The sequence below is a fragment of the Mobula birostris genome, chromosome 29 (genome assembly GCF_030028105.1).
Source record: "Mobula birostris isolate sMobBir1 chromosome 29, sMobBir1.hap1, whole genome shotgun sequence".
Lineage (NCBI taxonomy): Eukaryota > Metazoa > Chordata > Chondrichthyes > Myliobatiformes > Myliobatidae > Mobula > Mobula birostris.
In genome coordinates, this window is record NC_092398.1 from 15,234,547 (window position 1) to 15,260,471 (window position 25,925).

Genomic DNA, 25,925 nt, shown 5'->3' on the forward strand with positions numbered 1-25,925 from the left:
GTGGACTGGGAGAGGGTGCCAGTAGGGCGAGGTCTTCGAATCCAGACCGCCCCAAACCCACTTGTACAGTAGATCGATCAAAGGGAGTGAGAGACTTGTCAGATTACTCTGTTAATCTTCTGTCATGGCCTGTGAAACTGAGACAAAGTTAACTTGCTGGTGCCCCCTCCCCACTGCCCTCCGCCCTCACAGTAACTACTGGCAGCCATGTGTGACCGTTTCAGTTACCAGACACCGAGGGGACAAAGATAAGGATGTGATTAAAATGCAGGGAAGGAGGTAAGGAGCATATGAATGAACAAAGTTGCATTTTAAAGGCTGATTAAAATCGAGAAGACAAATGTGTCCAGGGAGTGGATGTGAACAAACTTCTGAAACATTTTATTGCCATCTCTGCTTAGTCTTGGTGAGAGCCAATTAGGGATGATAGATCGTGTAGAAGGAGGTACAAGGGGACATGGTAGGTTATTCACTGGGGAAGGGATCCAAAGGGAGGGGCATTCTCACTGACCTGCCCTAGATCTTCCTTAATGTTTGGCCTTCCTAGACAGATTTCTATCCAGGAACCAAGAATAGGGTATTCTGGAGTTACATGAATATAGCAGATATTAATTCAAATGAAAACAAACCTTCAGTTCTTACTGCAAATTTAAATTCCAAGCAGTTAAAAGCAAAGCTTTGCAAATAAACAATATTGACTTGTAAGGAGTACAGTTTGAAAAATGGTGACCCACGGACATTTGCATATTCATCAACTGAACATTAAGACAATGGGGTTGTGTTAATTGGCCTGCACGAATCCAGGCAACTATGGGTTTCACCTGGCTCTCTGTCATCAGAAGGTTTTAGAATATCTGTGCCAGTTATTTTCTCCTGACAAAGACCCCTTCAGAGGTGTCTTACCCATTACAACATACTTCCAACTGTAAATATGTACCTCAAAGGGAACCATTTGTCAAAGATTTGAAGCAAACAACGTCATTGTAACTATTGAAATTGTTCTCAACCACCCAATGTCAACTTCTGATCGAGGGTATAAAAATATAACCATATAACAATTACAGCACGGAAACAGGCCAGCTCGGCCCTTCTAGTCCGTGCCGAAAAATGTGATGTACCTTTGGATCTGTAAGCCCTACCAAGAGTGTCTCCGTGAAAATGCATGCTTATTGTGATGTTGTGACAAAGACTTCTTTACAACCAGATTCAGTGTCTCTCTGGTGACTTCAATCACAGCCACAACAGTCTGAATCTGGTTTTCGGATTGAATAACACTATCTATGGAATTTACTGTTATCAGTATTCTCATACAAAAAGATCAAACCACCTTAGTTCATTCCCTCCCGCTGCTCTTTCCCTGTGCTTTTCTTTGTTCTCCATCTCTCTATGCTTCTTATTCAATTATTTATTGAGATACAGTGTGGAATAGGCCCTTCCGGCCCTTCGAGGTGCACTGCCCAGCAAGCCCTGGTTTAATCCTCGCCTGATCACAGGACAATTTACAATGACCAATTAGCCTACCAAACTTTGGTCTTTGGACCATGAGAGGAAACCGGAGATCCCAGAGGAAACCAATGCAGTCAGAGGGAGAACGTACAAACTCCTTACAGGAAGTGGCAGGAATTGAACCCGGGTCACTGGTACTGTTAACCATTGTGCTAACCACTACGCCACCATTCTTCCTTTGTCCTCTTTGTTCTTGTAACAGTTAATAAAAACATCATAAGCAACAAATTTTATGCCTCATTCTTAACTCCCAAAGAACTTTGGTTCAGAAAAGCATCAGGATCCAACAACATAGAAGATACAGGCCCTTTGGCCCACAATGTTGTGTCAACCTTTTAAACTACTCTAACCCTTCCCTCCCATATAGTCCTCTATTTTTCTATCATCCATGCACCTATCGAAGAATCATCTTAAATGTCCCTAATATGTCTGCCTCTACCACCAATCCTGGCAGGACAATTCACGCCCCCCACCACCCGCTGTGTTAAAAACCTATCTTTGACACCCCCACTCTATATTTCCCTCCAGTCACCTTAAAGTAATGCACTTGCACGTTAGCTGTCTTCACCCTGGGGAAAGGTACCTCTGGTTATCCACTCGATCTATGCCTTATCAGTTTATGTCTTGTACATATGGTTTAAAAGAAAGGAAATTTTAAAAATGAAAAGTGATTGTAGTTATTAAAAAATGATGATAGTGAGAAAGAAGAGCATGTTACAAAAGGTCTTTACACAAGGCTTTAAATAAAATAAAACCCAAGAAACAATCACTATAGATCTCAAAACAAAACTTTGCAGGAAGTTTTTTTTTAAATGTACAAAAGCAATAGGAGTGTTATTGTGGAGGAAATTTCAATTACTCTGATATTAACTGTGTTGCAATCAGAGTAAAACAGGATAAAGAATTCCTGAACTTCTCACTATATATAACCCTGACATTTAGATTAGATTAGATTATGAGGACACACAGTCCTCTTTTACTGTCGTTTAGTAATGCATGCATTAAGAAATGATACAATATTCCTCCGGTGTGATATCACAGAAACACAGGACAGACCAAGACTGAAAAACTAACAAAAATCACATAATTATAATATATAGTTACAACAGTGCAACAATACCATAACTTGATGAAGAACAGGCCATGGCACAGTAAAAAAATTCAAAGTCTCTCAAAAGTCCCACATCTCACGCAGACGGGAGACGGACGAAAACTCTCCCTGCCATGCCCAACCACAGTCCGACTCTGAGTCGTCCGAAAACTTGGAGCTCTGAATAGCCCTCCGACACCAAGTACCGAGCACCATCGCTGCTGAGCGCTTCGACCTCAGCCTCGGTCACTGGCAGCGGGCAAAGCCAGGGATTTTGGGGCTTTCCCTCCGGAGATTCTCGATTGCACAGTAGCAGTGGCAGCGAACTGGGCATTTCAGAAGTTTCTCCAGATGTTCCTCTGTGCTTCTCACGTCTGTCTCCATCAACATTTAATTTATTGTGGGCATTCACAGTAAGTATAAGAAACACAATGAAATGCTACACCCAACAGGATAAACAACCAATGTGCAAAAGACAACAAACCGTACAAACACAAAAAAAAGAAACAGCAACAATAAATAAACAATAAATATCGAGAACATGAGATGAACAATCCTTGGAAGGGAGTTCGTAGGTTTGGGAACAGTTCAGTGATGAGGTGAGTTCATTTGAGTGAAGTCATCCCCACTGGTTCAAGAGTCTGACGGTTGTGGGATAATAATTGTTCCTGAACCTGGTGGCGGCTCCTGCACCTTCTTCCTGATAGCAACAATGAGAAGGGAGTATGGCCTGGATGGTGGGGGTCCTTGCTGATGGATGCTGTTCTCCTACGATAGTGCGCTGTGCAAATAGTCTCATTCCTGGGGAGGGCTTTACCAGTGATGGTCGGCTGGTATTTACTTCTTTTTATAGGCTTTGTCATTCAATGACTTTGGTGTTTCCATACCAGTCCATAATGCAACCAGTCAGTATACTCTACAAAACATATCTATAGAAGTTTGTCAATGTTTTACATGACATGCTGAATCTTTGCAAACTTCTCAGAAAGTAGAGATGCTTGCTGTGCTCTCTTTGTAATGGCACTTGCATACCTGCTGGACCCAGGACAGATCCTCCAAAATGGTAACACCGAGGAATTTAAAGTCACTGACCTTCTCCACCTCTGATCCCCTGATGAGGACTGGCTCAAGGACTTCTGGTTTACTCCTCCAGATGTCTATAAATCGGCTCCTTGGTCTTACTGACATTGAGCAAGAGGCCGTTATTTTGGCAGCACTCAGCCAGATTTTCAATCTCCCTCCTATATGCTGTTTCATCACCACCTTTGATTTGGCCAACGACAGTGGTGTCATCAGCAAACTTAAATTGGAGCTGTGCTTAGCCTCACGGTCGTTAAGTATAAAGTGAGTAAAGCAGGGGTTAAGCACACAGCCTTGTGGTGGACCTATGCTGATGGAGATCGTGGAGGAGATGTTGTTGCCAGTCCAAACTGTCTGGGGTCTGCAAGTGAGGAAATCAAGGATCCAACTGGACAAAGAGGTATTGAGGCCTTAAGTCATAAGGCTTACTGATTCGTTTTGAGGGGATGATATTACTGAATGCCGAGCTGTAGTCAATGAAGAGCATCCTGATGTATGCATCGTTGCTGTCCAGATGTTCCAGGGTTGAGTGAAGAGCCACTGAGATGGCATCTGCTGTGGAACTGTTGTGACAGAAGGCAAATTGGATCAGATCTAAGTTGCTTCTCAGGCAGGAGTTGATACGTTTCATTATCAAAACACTTCATCACTGTGCTACTGGACGACAGTCATTGAGGGAGGATACCACGTTCTTCTTAGGCACCGGTATATTGAAGTCTGCTTGAAGCAAATGGGTGCCACACACTGCAAAAGTGAGAGGTTAAAGATATCGGCTAACACTCCAGCGTAGGTCTTTAGTACTTGGCCAGGTATCCCGTCTGGGCTGGATGTGTTGTGGGTTCAGCCTCCTGAAGGATGCTCTCACATCAGCCTCACAGGGACTTTGGGGGCTGCAGGAGTTGTGAAAGCGTCTCCGTATTTTGATGGTCAACGTGAGCACAGAGGCATTGAGGGCACCTGGGAGAGAAGCCCTGTTGTCACCTAGTTGCTTGGTTTCACTTTGTAGGAGGTGACAGAACTCGCCACAGCTGTCGAGCATCCTCCAGTGACTCACGTTTGGCCCAGAATTGCCACTTCACACATGAGATGGCTTCCTGGGGATCGTGCCTGGACCTCTTGTATTTGACTTGCTCACCAGACCTGAATCTACTTCAGCCCTCAGCAGATTGTGGACCTCATGGTTCATCCAGAACTTCCAGCTGGGGAAGACTCTGAATGATTTTGTGGGCGCGCACGCCTCTACAACCGTGGCAACCGTGGAGTATTCACTCAGGTCCTCTGGTGACTCCTTGAAAACTGACTTGAAGCAATCCTGTAGCCACTCCTCTGCCTCCTGTAACTACCTCTTTATTGTCCTTATCTCTTGAGGTATATTCTGTAGCCTCTCCCTGTCTGCAGGTAGGAGGAGGGCAGCCAAGTGATCAGATTCCCCAAAATGTGGTCTTGGTATGGGACAGTAGGCATTCCTAATTGTAGTACACTGTAGCAGTAGTCGAGTGTGTTGGGACTCCTGCTGCTGCCGGTGATACATTGATAATTTGGCAGAAATATCTTCAAACAAGCATGACTGAGGTCCCTGACAATGTTCTGGAAGGTGTTGGGGTAGGCTGTTTCTTGGTTGCTGATGGTGGCACTCAGTACCTCGAGTGTCTGCTTAATGTTGGCCTTTGGCAGCATGTAAACTGCCGTCAGGATCACAGAGGAGAACTCTCTTGGTAAGTTGCATGATCGGCACTTAATCACTACATGTTCTAGAGATAAACAGTGCTACAAGACAGCTGCATCCAATCATCACAAAATGTTTATCATGCAACACAGACCACCACCTTTTGCCTTTTCCAAGTCAGCAGACCAATCCATTTGGTGTATCCAGACGCCTTCAGGTCTTACCAACACATCCAGTGTGCCTAGAGTGAGCCATGTCTCCTTGAAACACAAAACACAGCAATTCTTCATTTCCCTCTGACACCTCAATCTTACCCTTAGGTTTTCAAGCTTGCTCTCTAGTGAATGTACGTTTGCAAACAAGATGCTGGTGAGAGGAGTTTTCACACCCCATTGTTTTAGTCTGGCTTCGATTCCTCTCCTCCTCCCTCCTTTCAGCTACGGTGATGTATCTATCCACTCAAAGATGTCATACCTGCATGCTGGCGAGTTAATTCCGCCATATCCTTCAGAAGATTATGAAATGACAAATCGTTAAAACGGTTCAAAGTACATTACTTAAAGGAAAATTTCAGGCTCCAGACTGCAGTGAAAGTAGTTCAAAAGTGTACTTAGAAGTTCTGTATGCTGCCTGCAACACATCACCATGTTTCACCATCACAGAATATAGGCTACACTCAAGAAGTCCAACAGCATGCAGCCCAATTGACGGATAATCACCTGTGCCACCACCAATTCACTGTAGTAAGAAGTTGATTAGGTACCTTCCTGAACACAGTTAAAGTGGGCACTGAGCTTCTGCTGCTGTAGCCCGTCCACTTCAAGCTTCGACATGTTGTGCATTCAGAAATGCTCTTCTGCACACCACTGTTGTAACACAAGGTTTTTTGAGTTACTGTCACCTTCCTGTCAGCTTGAATCAATCTGGCCATTCTCCACTGATCTCTCTCATTAACAAGGCCTTTTAAAACAGAGATGACTCAATTTAAGTGTTTAAGGCAGGGGCAGCCCTAAACCTTCATTACACTTAAAATAAATACAGTGGATTCCAGCTACTTGGGACATATTAGGACCGGTACAGTTTGGACCAATTAAGTAGCTGTCCCAATTAACTGAAGTTACATGGAAATAGTTAAAAAGGTATTAAAATGGCAAATTGAGCAACAAATTACACGTTTAGATGAAGTACTGAAGAAATTAGAACACCACCAAGACTACTACAGTACTATAAAACTGTATTACTGCCTAACATTTATCGACAGATGAATTCATCCAGCATACACTGTTGTGTTCTTTTGATTGTCTGCAAATAAACAAAATCACCACAAACTCCTAATGCAGATAGTGGACTTCGTTCAAACAATGCCTTCAGCGATTGCATCCTCCAAATCTTCATTTTCTTTGTAACATTCAAGATGATTGTCGATACCTTTAAATTCTTCGTAGTTCCTAACTCACTGAATTAATGAAATCATTTCATTTTTCACTCCCAGCCATTTCTGGCACCTCCAAACTCGAATGCTTGAAACCACAGTAAACAGAACGGTTCTGGATTGTCTTACTGATTATTACTCACCAACTACCAGTGACAAAAATCGTGCTTTTTCAACACAAACACGCAAGTGACGATTTAAAATCTGTTCACTCTAAGCACGGTGAAGTGTCCAATGGTCACGTAAGTGTACGCAACTGACGCTAGTTAGAAACTGTTCAGCAACAGTCTCCTGTCTCAATTAATTAGCAGAGTATCCCAAATAAACAATGGCAATCCCAACACGAGGAATTCTGCAGATGCTGGAAATTCAAGCAACACACATCAAAGTTGCTGGTGAATGCAGCAGGCCAGGCAGCATCTCTAGGAAGAGGTACAGTTGACATTTCAGGCCGAGACCCTTCGTCAGGACTAACTGAAGGAAGAGTGAGTAAGGGATTTGAAAGTTGGAGGGGGAGGGGGAGATCCAAAATGATAGGAGAAGACAGGAGGGGAAGGGATGGAGCCAAGAGCTGGATAGGTGATTGGCAAAGGGGATATGAGAGGATCATGGGACAGGAGGTCCAGGAGAAGGAAAAGGGGGAGGGGGAAAAACCCAGAGGATGGGCAAGGGGTATAGTCAGACGGACAGAAGGAGAAAAAGGAGAGAGAGAAAGAATGTGTGTATATAAATAAATAACGGATGGGGTACAAGGGGGAGGTGGGGTATTAGCGGAAGTTAGAGAAGTCAATGTTCATGCCATCAGGTTGGAGGCTACCCAGACGGAAGATAAGGTGTTGTTCCTCCAACCTGAGTGTGGCTTCATCTTTACAGTAGAGGAGGCCGTGGATAGACATATCAGAATGGGAATGGGATGTGGAATTAAAATGTGTGGCCACTGGAAGATCCTGCTTTCTCTGGCGGACAGAGCATAGGCGTTCAGCAAAACAATCTCCCAGTCTGCGTCGTGTCTTGCCAATATATAGAAGGCCACATCGGGAGCACCGGGCGCAGTATATCACCCCAGCCGACTCACAGGTGAAGTGTTGCCTCACCTGGAAGGACTGTCTGGGGCCCTGAATGGTGGTGAGGGAGGAAGTGTAAGAGCATGTGTAGCACTTGTTCCGCTTACAAGGTTGAGTGCCAGGAGGGAGATCAGTGGGGAGGGATGGAGGGGACGAATGCCAGCAATCCCAGCTATTTTCGATTTGATTTTGTTCTTTAAGGGCTGTCACAAATAACCAATGGCTCAATTAACTGGAATCCACCGCTCTTGGTTGTATATTTTGAAGGGCCTTGACGTACAGATCTTTGGAGTTCAAGCAGAAATGTGGGATTGGTCTTGGAAGCTCTTCAGCACCCAACGTAAATGCATACTTTGCCCAAACAGCGTCCTCCTACGCAGTCAATTTTCTACAGAGTCATAGAGGAGTACAGCACAGAAAAGCCCCTTTGGCCCATCTAGTCCATACTGAACCATTTAAGCTGCCCAGTCCCATCGACCTGCACCTGGACCACAGTGCCATGAAACTCAACTTTGGCAACAGTCCATTAGAAATCAGACTGTGTTTGCGTAACATCATAGAAGAAAGTTGTTGGTTGTACAAAAAAAACCATAAAACAGATTTGGTGACATTTCATCAATCCTGTGAAGTCTCTCCCGGTTCCTGTCTGTTTTGCACTGAAATAAGATTCTAGCTAAGGTGAAAAAAAACTCGTCGGAAATAGTAGCTCACATCATTTCATGCCATTTGTTTCTGCAACAGTGCAGTATAATTTTGTGCGAAATGACAAATACTTGGTTGCAAGCTCAACATGTTCCAAGGAGCCAAAACACTTTTTGCAACTTATAAATAGTTGATTTCTCCAACCCCTGATAGGACTATAATTGTATGAATCTTAATATATTATCATGAGAAAGTTAGACTTCGATTTATTTCAGTGCTGTGTTTTTGAATACACTGCTTACCTTGTACAGTGATCACTGCAACACACACAAAATGCTGGAGGAAATGAATAAACAGTCAACGTTTAAGAGACCCTTCTTCAAGACGGGAGAGGAAGGGAGAAGATGCCAGAATGAAAGGTGGCAGGAGGGAAAGGAGGATGGCTGAAAGGTGATAGGTGAAGCCAGGTGGGTGGGAAAGGTCAAGGGCTGGAGAAGAGGGCCTAGGGGGAGGAGATAAGCAGATGAGATGAGGCCAGAGTGGGGAATAGAAAAAGAGGGGAGGGGGAGGGAATTTTTTTTTAAACCAGAAGGAGAAATTGATACCCTTGCCATCAAGTTGGAGACCCCCAGACAGAATATAAGGTGTTGCTCCTTCACCCTGAGGGAGGCCTCATCCTGGGACAAGAGGCCACGGACTGACACGTCGGAATGGCAATGGGAAATAAAATGCTTGTCCACTGGGAATTTTTGCTTTTGCCAGTTGGCGCGGAGGTGCTAGATGAAGTGCTTCCCCAATTTACGACGGGTCTCACCAACGTAGAGGAGGCCGCATCGGGAGGACCAAATGCAATAGGCGCCCCCAGTAGATTTGCAGGTGAAGAGTTGCCTCAACTGGAAGGACCATTTGGGGTCCTGGATGATGGATGATGATGGTGGAGGAGATGAGGATGAGGAGGTGGTGGTGGTGGTGGTGAATGGGAGGTGGTTACAATAATTCAAAGTGTTCTCTGCTTTCCCCTGTAACAGCAGAAAAGTGCCCAAACAAAAGAGAACACGGCAGAGTCCGCCCATCATTCTTGGCTGGAGTTGATACCAGGTATTCAATCAGCTCACGGTCAGTGCAAATACTTTTGGCTGCTTCTTCCCCACTCCATTGGTAGTGGTCAGTGTGATTTGTCAACATGCAATACCCCCAGTGAGAGACCAAGCTCACAGCGAGAGAAGCATTTGTGGACTGAGGGGATTCTCTGCACTCCCACCTGCCACTGCTATCAGGTCCAGGACCGCCACTGACTGCACCAGTGGCCATTCTGAAAACAACAGCTTGGATGCCGTGGGTTTTATTAATTCACACACATTAAACTCAGGAAAAAGCCATTTCTCCCAAGTTATGCACATGGTCTCCAGTAAGTGCAACAAATATTTTATCTTCAGAGACTGAAGAAAATTAGAATTTCTGGATTTTGGGGAAAAAACACGAATGATTCAAAATATTAAAAGGCGGCCTGCAGAGGTGAAAAAAACTGTAGAAACACTGGCTGTAAAAACACTAAGAATCATTGAAAACCAAATAGATTAGGAAAAGGTCAAAGTATATTTATTTTCAAAGTATGCAACTTTGATATTTGTCTTCTCACCAGCAGCCACAGAACAAAGAAACACAGTAGAATTCATGAGAAAGCCCACACCACTAACACTAGCAAGCATTCAACATGAAAAAAAAAGTTTAAAAACACATGGTACAAACAATTTTTAAAAAGCAATAGACAGAACACAAACTACAGAGACTCTGAAAGTGAGGCCACAGTTCAGTGCTGCAGCCAGACTAGGAGACTAGTGGCTGCAGGCCTCAGCTATGGAGCCAGTTCAGGGCTACAGCCGGTCCAGGAGGCTGCAGGCCACAGCTGTAGAGCTGGATTCAGCACTGAGGCGAGTGCCAACGGCTGCAGAGTCAGTCCGGTGCTGATGTGAGTCAAGCCTCACAGGAATAGTGAGCTGATCACCAGTTCACCCTCGGCTAGGGTTGTCAACATTCTCACTCCCTAATAAAGGACAAAAGTAGCAGTCAAATATGGGTCACTTGTGCTTACCCTGAGAAAGACTACAATGACCATGAAGCCTTGCGTGGGCACCTGTGTGCGCATGCGTGATGTGCGCATACGTGACGTGTGCATGCGTGTACGTGCCGATTTTTTTCTACAAATCGGTTTTGGCTTAATCTTCCCGATTCTGATACACTGTACATACATTATTTCTACTTTATATAGGCTGTGTATTTATAATATCATTCCTGCTTTTACTATATGTTAGTGTTATTTTAGGTTATATGTGTTATTGGTATGATTTGGTAGGCTATGTTTTGGGTCTGGGAACACTCAAAAATTTTTCCCATATAAATTAATGGTAATTGCTTCAGCGCTTTGCACCATTTCAGCTTACGAAATGTTTCATAGGAACGCTCTACCTTAGCGGGGGAAATACAGGACAAGGGCGTCCCGTATGGGACAAACCAATTTAGCCGAATATACGGGATGTCCCGGCTAATATGGGACAGTTGGCAACCCTACCCTCGGCCTCACCTCCCTAATCTTTTCAGCCCGGCTCCACGCTCCAATCGGGTCGAGCAGCGGTTCGTCATCCACTCTCGGGCCCGTGTCCTGCTGCTTCAAACCGGCCCCAAGTTTCATTCCGGCTCCAAAGTCTGCTCCAGCAATGGCAGCTGCAGTTGTACCTGCACCTGCGTTCTCGAGAATCCAATTCGCCGAATCCTTCAGGATACCACAAAAAAACGTCAGGTCATACAGAGGGTTCAAAAGCACACCTCCCAATAGGAAATTACAGTGATCGAAGTCTCGATAAAGTATACTTAGCAGAACTGTTGGTAGCTGTGTTAGCTGCCTGCAAAGCCTTCCTCCGAGAAGACCACAACCTTGTCCTAGGGCTTGGACGCATACGAGCCTCAATGACCCAGAGAACTACGTTGGCTGGAGTCAGAGACTTGTGCTTTGGCTCTCAGTAGGGTCACCCATGCCAAACAGGTCAAAGGGTAGAGGCCAGACTAAGAGTGGTCCACCAGTCCTCCAGGTTCTGGGGTTCAGCTCAGGGCTAACAACCCTGACTGGTCAAAAAAACTGTTACAGAAACAGCGATGAAGAATCCTTCTACGTCTGAGTGTGGTGGTATTCCTGAGTCTCCACCCGGGACTTGCATGGCTGTCAGTAGTGAAAACCGAGAGGAAGCTGCTGAGACGATGAAGGAAGACCTGAACACCCCCAGAGAATCAGAATCAGGTTTATTATCACCGGCATGTGACATGAAATTTGTTAACTTTTCAGCAACAGTTCAATGCAATACATAATCTAGCAGAGAGGGAAAAAATAATGATAATAAATAAAATAAGGCATAATAATGAATAAACATGTAAATCAATTAACATAGATTGTGCAAAAACAGAAATATTATATATTAAAAAAGTGAGGTAGTGTCCAAAACTTCAACGTCCATTTAGGAATCGGATGACAGAGGGGAAGAAGCTGTTCCTGAATCACTGAGTGTGTGCCTTCAGGCTTCTGTACCTCCTACCTGATGGTAACAGTGAGAAAAGGGCATGTCCCAGGTGCTGGAGGTCCTTAATAAAGGAAGCTGCCTTTCTGAGACACCGCTCCCTGAAGATGTCCTGGGTACTTTATAGGCTAGTGCCCAAGATGGAGCTGACTAGCTTTACAACCTTCTGCAGCTTCTTTCGGTCCTATGCAGTCGCCCCTCCGTACCAGACAGTTATACAGCCTGTCAGAATGCAGATGGAGGACCTTCATTGCTGCCCAAAGTACCATTGGCATAACAGGCCGTGATAACGACACTAAAACAAAGCCTTGCCGTGTCTCGCCAACGCCATCTTTGCAAACTCGAAACTGAAGTTTCCAACGCCATTTGGGTTGTTAAGTGTTTCAGCAATCATTTGTTCAAAAGAAGTGAATCACCATGCTGAGCTCTGAATACACTGAACAAAAACCCAAGTGTATTACCAGCAAGCGACATCAATTGAAATAAGAGGTCAGATTGTGCCTGGCTCCAAGATGTTCATATTGGCATGTGGAAGGGAAGATGCTTGTGAAACCTCCCCGGTTCCCTTGGCTGCGTAATTCTAGGGAATGCACACTCTGGTCCTGTCAAACCTCTGAAGTTGAGACAGCTCTAGTCTGCGTTGATGCTGTGCAATTTGCTACCCTGTTACAACAAAGTGCCAAGAAATAACAGACAGCACACTGCATATGATTAAAGGAATTATAATTATGAATCTTAACTTAAAGGGATAGTAAAGAAAAGAAAGTAAAAAAAAACAAAAAGGGCCTATTATAATTAAACAGTCAAATATTCACAAGTTGGAGCTCAACTCTTCCAAAAGTCAAACATATTCATCCATTGGCCAGTCAAAGTCGACACCTTGCTCCATCGAACCACGGTCCCCCACCGGGTCAAATCCTATGACCGGTTCTATGAACCATCTTCTCTCTTCATCTCCCACCAAACAAAGGACCCAGCTCACTTTCCAAAGCACCCGTTATCTCTAACCATAACCCAAACACTGCTTCTACAGAAAGACCATTACGTTAGCAGTGAAACATTCCCCAGGGTTTTACACTTGCTGATCCATTTCATCTGAATCAAGAATCCCAATCATCCTGATGTACTACCATGGGTTAAGACCACATGTTATTTTATTAATACAGTTATGCTGTTGGGTCTTTTATTTTCTGCAGTTTCTCAAAATGCAATGTGGTCCTTTAATTACTTTATACAATCAAGTACTTAATTTTTGCCCTTTAAAATAAAAATTTAGTGGATTAAGTTAGGCTTGTTGAATTAGCCAATAGGATTTGTCTTCTTAACGTTTTTCCCCCTGAGAGAGCGCAAAAAAAGAAGGGGGGAGCCATTTTCTAGAGTGAGCGCAGGATCGAAGAAGGAGAACGGAAACAAACATCGTAGTGGAACAGAGTGAAACACTCACAGAGCCCATTTGGAAGGACAGATACTGATGCTGGGAAATGCTCATCCTGGCAATGGTCTCACTGGGAATGTGCAGGCAACTTTTAGTTAGTTAGCACACGACACTGAAGAAAAATTCAACTTTTTATTTTCCTTAAATGTTGTACAAATATTTGTTTCCTAGGACAAGTTCTTCAGCGCAAAGCCATTTTAGTACTGTGAGTAAACAAAGTGAAGCAAACTGGATTGATAATGCAACAATGAGCTCCAACGATTGTGTGCGCGATGAAGACTATTATTTATTTATATGATGGGTCATTTCTTCTTTTTGTATTGTAAGGTATTATTATGTTTGTTACAGTTTAAGAATTTTAGTCAATACATTTTTGATCTAAGTTTATACTGGTGTGATTTGAAATTATTTGTGTGGTGTGTCAGTGTTCATACAGTAACTGCCTCTGCTTTCCCTTAGAAACAACATTTGAGCTTTTATGTTTGTTTACCCAAAATCATATTTCCCCCAGATGTGTTTATTTAATGGAAATGACCTCTTTCATGGTTATCCCAACGAGTCGTTGAGTTACGTTGCTGTTAGGTTGAATTCACAGCAATAGCTAACTCATTACGAGCCTACAGTGAGAGGGCTGCAGTAAATTCATTCAAATCCACTTCAGTTTATTTGGTATACAATACAGCAGCAAATAGCAGCTTACTCGGTGACCTTCACAAATACTGAAGCAAGTGGAAGAATTGGAATTCTGTAGCCACCTATGCCGAGGTACAGTGTAAAACTTTTGTTTACGTGCCATTCACTCAGATCCTACCATACACGAGCACATTGAGCAGAGACTACTTCTCAAGCAACACACACAAGATGCTGGAGGAACTCAGCAGGCCAGGCAGCACCCACGGGAAAGAGTACACAGTCGATGTTTCAGGCCGAGACCCTTCTTCGAGACTGGAAAGAAAGAGAAGTCGGAGTGTGAAGGTGGGGAGAGGGAAGGTAGCCACACAAGGTGGTAGGTGATAGGGGCAACTGGGAGAGGGGGGGCTGAAGTAAATGGCTGTGAGGTTGATTGGTGAAAGAGATAAAGGGCTGGAGAAGGGGAATCTGATAGGACAGGACAGAAGACCATGGGATTAAGGGAAGGGGAAAGAACATAGGAGGGAGGTGATGGGCAGGTAAGGAGATACGTGAGAGACAGAAACAGGAATGGGGAATGGTGAAAGTGGAGGAGGGGGGCAATTACCAGAAGTCTGAGAAATTGATATTCATGCTACCCAGATGGAAAATAAGGTGTTGCTCCTCCAACCTGAGTGTGGCCTCATCGTGGCAGCAGAGGAGGCCATGGGCTGACATAAGAAGTCTACTCCTGTTTACTTTTATGGTCAGTATTGAATACCATATAACATAGTACAAGTATTATATGTACACTCGATGGCTACTTTATTTATTTAGTGATACTGTGCAAAGTAGGCCCTTCCTGCCCTTCAAGCCAAGCTGCCCTAGCACCCCCTGACAAACCCAATTAACCCTGACCTAAATATGGGACAACTTACAGTGACCATTTCACCTACCTGGTACGTCTTTGGACTGTGGGAGGACAGGGGGAAAAACTGCGCACTCCATGGTGAAGACGTACAGTGACTCCTTACTGAATAGCCTGGAACTGAACTCTGAACCCCAGATCAACCATGAGCTGGAACAGCCCCTGCTAATCGTCATGCTACTGAGCTGCCTAATAAAGTGGCCACGGAGTCTATGTTCCTGGTCTTCTGTTGCCGTAGCCCATCTGCTTCAAGGTTCAACATGTTGTGCGTTCAGAGATGCTCTTCTGCGCACCACTGTTGTAACACGTGGTTACTTGAGTTACTGTCGCCTTCCTGTCAGCTTGAGCCAGTCTGGCCATTCTCCCCTGACCTCTCTCATTAACAAGGTGTTCTCGCCCGCAGAACGCCACTCACTGGATGTTTTATTTTGTCTTTCACACTGCTCTCTGTAAACTCTAGAGACTGTTGTGCGTGAAAACCCCAGGAAAGCGGCATTTTTTGAGATACTCAAACCACCCCATCTGGCACCATGGTCAAAGCCATCCAAGTGATCACTCTCCTTCCCTATTCTGATGTCAAAAGATTCAAAGTACATCTATTATCAAAGTATGTATGCGGTATACAACTCTGAGATTTGTCTTCTCACCGACAGCAACGAAATAAAGAAAACCATGGAACCCATTCAAACGAAAACATCAAACCCCCTCCAGGCACCAAAAAACCCCAACAAATTACACAAATGGCAAAAAAACCAAGCGAAAACTACAGAATATAAAACATCAAACCACAAACTCAATGAAAGAGTCTGAAAATGCTCGGCTTCCACTCAATTCAGTTCAAGCTAGCAGTTGTTGTTCATTGACTGCAGGCTGTTTGGCCGGAGCAACAACTGAACCTCTTGACTGAGCCAGCGTGCTTTTATGCATTGTGTCGCCGCCACGTGATTGGCTGATTAGATATTTGCATTAACGAGCAGCTGTACTAATAAAGCAGCCATTGGGTACTTCCTTGGATTTAAAGGTTTTTGTTTAGCTAAGCAGACCTGAAAAGACTTCATCGTGTGAGAAAAAGAAAGAGCAAGAAAATTCCAGTAATTATATAAGTAGAACACTGAATCTTGACCCACGATGAGTAACAGTTCAACTTATTGTTACATATATTGCTCATGGTAGCAATAGGAACTTTGAACACTTATGTGGGTGATTATGACAGAGTCTTTAGCTGTTCGTTCTATCAACAGCCATTGTGATTTTGAGAGTGAAAAGAAATACAACAGTTGATTGCCTTGCAAGTACTCAATGCACACTGTGAGGTGATTTATTTCTTCTGATGTGTGTTATCAAACATCTTTGAATAATTTGACAGATTCAAGTAGGCAGAATTAGCTTTCTATTAGGAAGAGGATGCGTGATTAATAACAGCAAAGTAGTAATTCTCCAAGGAATTTTCTTGGTTGGAAAAAAAATCATCCTGCAAATCACAGGCTAAGTGTCTAGCCACAGCATCTCCAGTCACATTCGGAAACAGCTTCAGAATCAGAATTAGGTTTAACATCATGCTGATACAATAGTATTTCTATGTTATATTGACTATCCTTGTGAGCACGTGGCCGAGTGGTTAAGGCATTGGACTAGCTACCTGAAGGTCGTGAGTTCGAGCCCCAGCCGAGGGAGCGTGTTGTGTCCTTGAGCAAGGCACTTAATCACACATTGCTCTGCGACGACGACTGGTGCCAACCTGTATGGGTCCTAATGCCCTTCCCTTGGACAACGTCGGTGTCGTGGAGAGGGGAGACTTGCAGCATGGGCAACTGCTGGTCTTCCATACAACCTTGTCCAGGCCTGCGCCCTGGAGAGTGAAGACTTTCCAGGCGCAGATCCATGGTCTCGCAAGACTAACGGATGCCTTAATGACTATCCTGTTGCACATAGTATTCATTATAAATTGCACATTTAGACAGAGGCGTAAAGATTTTTACTCCTCATGTATATGAAGGATGTAAGTAAAAAGTCAACTCAATTCAATCAGAATCAAAATCAGGTTTATTATCACCGGCATGTGTCGTGAAATTTGTTAACTTAGCAGCAGCAATTCAATGCAATACATAATATAGAAGAAAATAATAATAATAATTAATAAGTAAATCAATTACAGTATATGTTTATTGAATAGATTAAAAATTGTGCAAAAACCAGAAATAATATATATTTAAAGAGTGAGGTAGTGTTCACGGGTTCAATGTCTATTTAGGAATCGGATGGCAGAGGAGCTGTTTCAGGAGCTGTTCCTGAATTGCTGAGTGTGTGCCTTCAGGCTTCTGTACCTCCTTCCTGATGGTAACAGTGAGAAAAGGGCATGCCCTGGGTGCTGGAGGTCCTTAATAATGGACGCTGCCTTTCTGAGACACCACTTCTTGAAGATGTGCTGGGTACTTTGTAGGCTAGTGCCCAAGATGGAGCCGACTAAATTTACACCCCTCTGCAGCCTCTTTCAGTACTGTGCAGTAGCTCCCCCCCCCCTGATGACTGAACATCACCGATGTATGTCGAGAAATTTATTGTTTTGCAGCAGCAGTGCAGTGCAATACATTAAAATCACTATAAATTACACCAGGAAATATATATTGTATATCTTAAACATGAGGAAGTCTGCAGATGCTGGAAATCCAAAGCAACCATCTGTCTACATCGACAGAGTAAACAGGGAGTATCTGTTTCTCAGGGTTGAAATGTCTGGTACAAGAGGGCATGTATTGAAGGTGAGGGGGGGGTACGTTCAAGGGGAATGTGAGGAGTAAGTTTTTTTACTCAGAGAGTGGTGGATGCTTGGTATGGTGGTAGAGGCAAATACATTAAATTCGATAGGCACATGGATGGAAGGAAGATGGAGGGATCTGGACATTGTGTAGGTAGGAGGGATTCGCGTTTGGGTGTTTTTGATTTGCTTTTTAGCTGGGTCAGCACAACATTATGGGCCGAAGGGCCTGTTCCTGTGCTGTACTCTTTTACATTCACATAAAATGCTGCAGAAACTCAGCAGGCCAGGCAGCATCTATGGAAGTGAGTAAGCAGCTGACTTTTCGGGCTGAGATCCTCCTTCAAGACTGAGAATATACTCGTCGGGAGTGAGTCATTATATAGCAATAAATTTATACAGCATCTTTCATACATTAAGGTACAGACTCAAAGTGCTTTACATAGATCGTAATGATAAATCAATACAGTCATAAAAATATGAAACAGAATTAAAAATCATAAGTAAGGACAAACATTTTATGGAACAAAATCTAATCAAATATACCAAATTATATAAATATACTCAGCATCAACAGGCATTAAGTAATCTTATAAGTAGGCCAAATTTAAAAAGTAGGTTTTTGAAAGTATTTTGAAACATTCCACAGTACTAGCCTGGCATATCTCAGTCGGTAGAATTTTCCAGAATTTTAGTGCCTAAGAGCAAAAGGCTACATCACCATTTCTTACATCCTTGGCTCTAGGAACACTAAGCAAACAAGCTCTCGAGGATCTAAGATTCTGATTAGGGATGTAGGGAGACAGACTCTCTGCAACAGACGGAGAAGCTAAATTATCCAGATCCTTACATACAATTAAGAGTACTTTAAAATTTATCCTGAAGGACACAGGCAGCCAGTGTAATGATGTCAAAATGTGAAATGTGCTCAGATTTTGTCCTTTTTTTGGGGTGAAGATTCTTGCTGCTGAGTTTTCAACATGCTGCAGCCGATTTATATCTTTCTTAAGCAGTCCTGAAGGTCATCCAATTTAACCCAGAGCTTAGGAGATGGCGCAGGAGGAGGGGTTTCCGATTTTTGGATCATTGGCCTCTCATCCAGGGAAGGTGGGAATCATACAGAAGGGACAGCTAGCACCTGAACTGGAGGGGAACTAATATACCAGTGGGAAGGTTTGCTCGAGCTGCTCGGGGCGGGGGAGGAGGGGTGGATTGTTTAAACTAGAGTTGCAGGGGGATAGGAACCAGAGTGCCAGGACAGATAATGAAATGGTTGTGGAGAAAGATATCCTTAAGTCTACACGTAAGATAGGAATCAAAAAGTTGGGCACTGTGGGACTAAAGTTCTAAGTTATGTAAGGAGTATGCAAGGAGCATTGTAGGAAAGGCAGATGAGCTTAGGGCATGGATCAGCCTGTGGAATTCTGACATCGTAGCCATTAGCGAGACTTGGTTGCAGGAGGGGTAGGGCAGGCAGCCTGGTTCCCTGGCTCTGTTTTTTACAATTCTGGGGATTGGGGTTCAATTTCTACCGCTGTCCATAAGGGGCTTCTTCATTCTCCCTGTGACCCCGTGGGTCTCCTCCAGATGCTTCGGTTTCCTCCCACAGTCCAGACACGTACAGGTTAGGGCGAGTAAGTTGTGGGCATACTACAAGCATGGCGACACCTCCGGGCTGCCCCCGGTACATCTTTGGACTGCATTGGCAGTGATGCAAACGACATGTTTCACTGAGGTGTCGATGCTCAGATGAAAAATAAAGCTAATCTCATAGGGTGAATGCACTTTGACCCTAGAGTTGTGGAATCAAGTACTAAAGGGCATATGTTTAAGGTGTCAGGGGCCCAATTTAATAGGGACCAGAGGGGCAACTTTTTCACCCAGAGATAGGTCAGAGAGTGGCTAAAGAAGCTGCAGCAGGTTCATTAACAACACTTTTAAATGTACTTGGACCAGGTCACAGATGGCAAATGTGTAAAGGGGTATAGGTCAAACATGAGTAAATAGGTCCAGCTTGCCTGGCATGGACCAATTGGGTCAAGGGGTCTCCTTACACACTGTATGACTATGACAATTTTTACTTATGGTGTCCCAGGGTGTCAACATCTCCGAGGATCTATCCTGAGCCCAACATATTCATGCAATTGTGAAGACAGTGGCTATACTTCATTAGGAGTTCGAGGAGATTTGGTACGTCACCAAAAACACTCACAGATTTCTATAGATGTACCGTGGAAAACCTTGTCATTGGGTTTGGAGGCTTGCGTGCCTCAATGACCTGGAGAGCTATGTTGGCTGGAGTCAGGGCCTTATGCTTTGGCTCTTGGTAGGGGTCACCAATGCCACACAGGTCAAAGGGTAGAGGCCAGACTAAGAGTGGTTCACCAGTCCTCCAGGTTCGGGGGTTCAACACAGGGGTAACAACCCTGACTGGTCAAACTAAACTGTTAGAGAAACAGCAGTGGTACTGATGCTGAAGACCTAGCTCAGCCTTTAGAGGAATTCAGAACAATGAAAATTTGAGGCCCCTTTGTTTTACTACATGTTTGCAAACAAAAAGTGCATCAAATACTCATTATCACAAAATACTCTGCAGATGCTGGGGTCAAAGCAACACTCACAACATGCTGGAGTGAACACTGAATTCTCCTACTTCCAGTAATTCCTTCCCCTTCCCTTCCCCTATCCCAATTTCACTCTGCCCCCTCCCCCAGCTGCCTACTACCTCCCTCATGGTTCTGCCTCCTTCTACTACCCATTGTGTTTTCCCCTGTTCCTTCTTCACCTTTCCTGCCTATCACCTCCCTGCCTCCTCTCCCCCACCCCTTGATCTTTCCCCTTACTGGTTTTTCACCTGGAACCTACCAGCCTTCTCCTTCCCACCCTCCCCCCACCTTCTTTACAGGGCCTCTGCCCCTTCCCCCTACAGTCCTGACGAAGGGTTCCGGCCTGAAACGTTGACCGGTTGTTTCCACGGGTGCTGCCCGACCTGCTGAGTTCCTCCAGCGTGTTGTGAGTGTTGCATCAAATACTCGTTGCTCTGAATTCTTGCCTCAAATTTAGTGTTTGTGCTTAACAAACCATTTTGCTTCTTCACGCTCCCTCCTTCCTTTTTAAAGTTGTGGGTAATCCTGTGGCTAAGTGGACTACTCTTGATGGCTACGCGACAAGGGAACATCCTCAGTGAAAACCTACCCGCCAGGTCCATTAACGCCCAGGCCACCCCGCTAAATTCCTTTGTTTGAGAGGGCAGGCAAGCACGATAAGTGGCTTGCTTTCCCAAATCTGGAACGCGAGGATGCTGAAGCAAATTTCTACACTAAAAGCATTCTGACTTTGAGCAGTTATCCAAACACAGAACAGGGCAGGAAGTGAACTAATTTCCTTAATTGCATTAAATATCTCAAGTAGATTACCTTTAAGCCTTCTTAACTCAAGGAAGACCCAAGAGGTGGCACGGTAACACAGTGGTTAGCACAGCGCTTTGTGGTACAGGCGACCCAGGTTCAATTCCTACCACTGCCTATAAGGAGTTTATACGTTCTCCCCGTGACTGCGTGGGTTTCTTCCGTGCGCACTGGCTTCCTCCCACACCTTAAAGGTGTACCGGTTAGTAGATTAATTTTTTCATTGTGAATAGTCCCTTGAGTTAAATCAGGGATTGCTGGGCGGGTGCCTCGAAAATAAGGGCGGGCCTGTTCCGCACTGTATCTCATTAAATAAAGAACAAGTTAGTACAATATCTGTCCCCCAACCTCCCAAGCTGCGGTGAATTTTAATCTTAGGTAACCATTTCAATAGGCATAAACAAGCAATCAGCCAAAAGCTGGCTGATTTTATTTGGAGAATCCACACTCATAACCACGTAAATGTTGCCAAATGGCACCACACGGTCAACACCAACACCAAATGTGACAATCCAAGAGTCTCTGCTTGGTGTCAGGTTGCTTCTGGGGCATCCTGGGTGACAATTTTTACAAGCAGGAGCAGATAATCTTTCTGCCAGAGTGGCAAGATGTCGTAGGAAACACCAGGGACATAGGAAGAGCTGCCACGGTGATTTACGAGGCCCAAAACACACAGCAGCAAACAAACACTGCAGTAACCATAGCAACCACGGGTAGGAAAGTGGCTGCACACACTTTGCCGCTTGAAGTACTTTAATGAAAGCCTTTAGCGCTCGCAGGATAACAACCCCGTCTTCAGAGTTATTTACTTTGTTGTCAGTTCCAATATGTAAATAACGTCCAATCCAAAATTGTGTTTAGTCAGTTGTCAATCATGTCCAAAGGTTTCCATTAACAGTGCTAGATCCTCACAAGTAACAAGGTGAAGACATACTGATGTTGGCCCGTACTAGCAAGACTCCATTCGCACCACTTAGGATCGCTGAGGGATGTTTCCCTTCCCCAAAATTTGCTTTTCTTTTATTCCACCCCTCTGCTAAGTGAAACATTTAAGGGGATCAAGAGGGGTAACCTCTTCGTTCAGAGGGCAGGGGCGAGTGTGAGACGAGCTGACGAGGGGAAGAGGTGGATGTGGGCTCAATTTCAACACTTAAGAGAAATCTGGGCAAGTACGTGGATGAGAAGAGTATGGAGGGTGATGGTCCAGGTCGATGAGACTAGGCAGGTAACAGTTCAGCATGGACTAGATGGGCTGAAGGGCCTGTTTCTGCCCTGTAGCGTTCCATGACTCTATGACTCTCGACTTACCAGGGCAATATCGGTGAAGCATCAGTCTGAAGTCTGAAGCAGCATAAAATGCCAGCTGGTTACTCATTTCATTTAGAACACGTGCCCCAGCTTAGGACAGACCTTGTGCCCCCTGGCTCCGGTGTTCATTGTAGCTCAAACTAGGCACCATTACTTCCTCACACCTGGTCAGGTAACATCCTCATTCTAATCACGTGCCAGCAAGCATTTAATATACCAAGGACACTTCAAAACTGACTAGATTAATTACCGCACAAGAGAGACAACAGATGTTAGAAATCTGAAGCGACACACAAACCGCTGGAAGAACTCGCTGTAATACTGATACATTTGACTTTACCTTCTCCTTCCCAAATTGCAGTGTGAATTGTATCATATTAGGATCACTGTGTCCTAAGGGTTCCTTTACCTTAAACTCCCTAATCAAATCCAGTCTATTACACAAACAACAGGAATTCTGCAGATGCTGGAAATTCAAGCAACACACCTCAAAGTTGCTGGTGAACGCAGCAGGCCAGTCAGCGTCTTTAGGAAGAGGTACAGTCGACGTTTCAGGCCGAGACCCTTCATCAGGACTAACGAAGGGTCTCGGCCTGAAACGTCGACTGTACCTCTTCCTAGAGATGCTGCCTGGCCTGCTGCATTCACCAGCAACTTTGATGTGTGTTGCCAGTCCATTACACAGCACCCTATCCAGAATAACTGACCCCCTAGTGGGCTCAGCCACAAGTTGCTCTAAAAAGCCATCTCACCGGCATTCTACAAAGTCTCTCTCTTGGGATCCAAATTCAGCACCAACCTGATTTTCCCAATCTACCTGCATATTGAATATCGTAACATTGCCCTATCCACATGCATTTTCCATCTCCCACTGTAATTTGTCACTGACATCCTGGCTACTGTTCAGAGGCCTGCATATAACTCCCAGCAGGATCTTTACAGACTTGCAGTTCCTTAACTGTATCCACAATGATTCAATTGTAACAATGATCCGATCCTATGTAACCTCTTTCTAAGGATTTGATTTCATTTTCACTTGGAGGTAGGATCTGAAATTCATTACTAGAGTTGTAGAGTTGCTACTTGGAAGCAAAGGCTGGTAAAACATGGGAGAGAGGAGAGAGGAGCAGAGGTAAATATTGACGGGATTAAAAGTGGGAAAAAAAAATACCTGTGTGGAGCGTGGATCAGTATAACCAAATGTACAGTACATTTTTATGCAAACATTTATCTTCTGTGTTTAAGAGGGTGGAAGTAATTGTAACTAAACTGCTGCCTAGAGAAATTACAGTACAGGATCTACTTCTTCCTAGTCGAGGCCACAACGACTCGCAATATTGGTCAAAAGAATCCGTTCTAGTGGTGATAATTTCAGTGGTGTTAATGGTGGAACATATTGGTCCAAGGTTCTAATGCACATCAGCCAGAGGAATATTTCCTCTGTTGTGGTTCTGGATGTTTGGCCTGAAGGTACAGAGAACAGCCAATGGAGACACACACACAATCAAGGGATGTCAACCAATGTTCCGTCTAATTTGTAATGACCAGTGTGCACAAAAATCTTGTGCTGTGCAATTTTTTGCCTGGTGACAAATTATTCAGTGCACACTGAATAAATTCTTCAATAAAAACAGTATGAATAAGCCAGTTCTAAAATCTGCAGACAAACCATCACAAACTCCACGTTGGAAACACCATCTGCATCAGAAACCAGAAAGGGAAATGTGATTGTGTATGATCGTGAAAAATACGTAACATGCCAATAAGGTAGAGCATCACAACCTTTTGTGCACGGTTTAAATTCCTTCATGCGCTAGTAGCAAAAGATACATGTGCACGTACACCGTAGAGCGAACATTGATGTCAACACAGTAGCAGGTTGTTTAAGTTATCACATCCAGAGGGTTGGACTATCTTTCTGAAGCTGCGAAGTTTTAACAATCAAATCAAGCCAATTGACAATTAAAAGCTGGTATAAATATTAGTGACCCTGATATCTACTAGATTGTTGTTAAAAACTCAAATGGGTCCCAACGTGCTTCAGGAGGCAAATCCAAAGGGCAAACTAAGACCGGTCCTCTGGGTTCCGGAGTTCAGCTCAGGGCCAACAACCCTAAATGATAAAGCAAAACTGTTACGGAAACAGCAATGAAGAATCCTTCTGCATCTGAGTGCGATGGTATTCATGGGTCTCCACCTGGGGCTTGCATGACTAACGCAGTGAAAGCAGACAAGAAGCTACTGACATGATGAAGGAAGTCCTGAACCCCGCCAGAGATGGCGGGGCCCTCATTGCTGCCCGAAACGCCAGTGGAATAAGGGGTAGTAAGTAATTTTGAAAGGTTGCAATTGCCTAATTACAAGCGAAAAACAGATTTGCACCCCTACCATCAGTACACACAAAGACTCTGCAGTGAGTCAATGTGTATCAGTGTGTGTGTGTGTGTGTGTGTGTGTGTATATATGTACATATTTGAGGGGTGGGGGAGGGAAATAAATTTTCACTTACCTCCTCAGACTGCCATTTGGTGCTCAGGACTCTACAAAGCGGTTCCTGCACAGTGGCGTTGCCAGACTAGATACTTTTCACCTTCGTACCGACTCCCGCCAAGCTGTGAACGATCAAAGGTGGATGAAGAGCTTGTTAATGAACCACAGAGGTGACGATGCGAGTATTTTGCCTCTGTTTAAGGTCTATTTGTCTTTTCTCCCGCCTCTTGCTGAGTGCCGCTTGTCCTCACTGTGAACCCTCTGAAACCATGGGCAGGCGGCTGTACTCTTCCTGACCTTCGACCCCACTTGCTGCCTACTACCCTGTATGAAACAGGAATGCTGACAGTGGCAAATAAAAATGGAGAAAAGAGGTACAAAACTGAATGAAAACAAATCAAAACATGCTGCACTACACGAAGATTTAGTGTTAGAAGACGCCAACTCCTTTCAGAGGACCACAACCTTATCGTAGGGTTTGGAGGCATGCCTCAATGACCCGGAGTGCCGTGTTGGCTGGCGTCAGGGCTTTATACTTTGGCTCTTGGCAGGGTCACCCATGCCAAACAGGTCAAAGGGTAGAGGCCTGACTAAGAGTCATCCACCAGAGGTTCAGTTCAGGGCTAACAACCCTGACTGGTAAACAAAACTGTTACAGAAACAACATCAAAGAATCCTTCTACATCTGAGTGCGACGGTATTCCTGAGTCTCCACCCGGGACTTGCATGACTGATAGTAGTGAAAACTGAGAGGAAGCTACTGACACAATGAAGGAAGCCCTGAACACCCCCAGAGACGGAGAGCCTTTATTGCTGCTCTAAACGCCAGCGGTGTAACAGGCAGTAAGTAAGAAACTATATTTACTCTCACAAATGCTACAAAACTTCTGTAAAAAAAAATGCATTTGAAAAATAATCCACATTTCAAATCTCTCTCTGTATCTTTC

The 25,925-nt window shown here is 44.3% G+C and overlaps 1 protein-coding gene across 3 annotated transcripts in view; it reads right to left on the reverse strand.

Moving 5' to 3' along the window:
• LOC140189932 (cAMP-dependent protein kinase inhibitor alpha-like) overlaps nucleotides 1–25,925 on the reverse strand; it is a 180,414-nt gene that overhangs the window by 104,785 nt on the left and 49,704 nt on the right. For all 3 annotated transcript variants that reach the window (XM_072246286.1, XM_072246288.1, XM_072246287.1), the window contains exon 2: nucleotides 24,998–25,100. The gene's annotated coding sequence lies outside the window, so the exon portion shown is untranslated. The remainder of the gene's footprint in view (nucleotides 1–24,997; nucleotides 25,101–25,925) is intronic.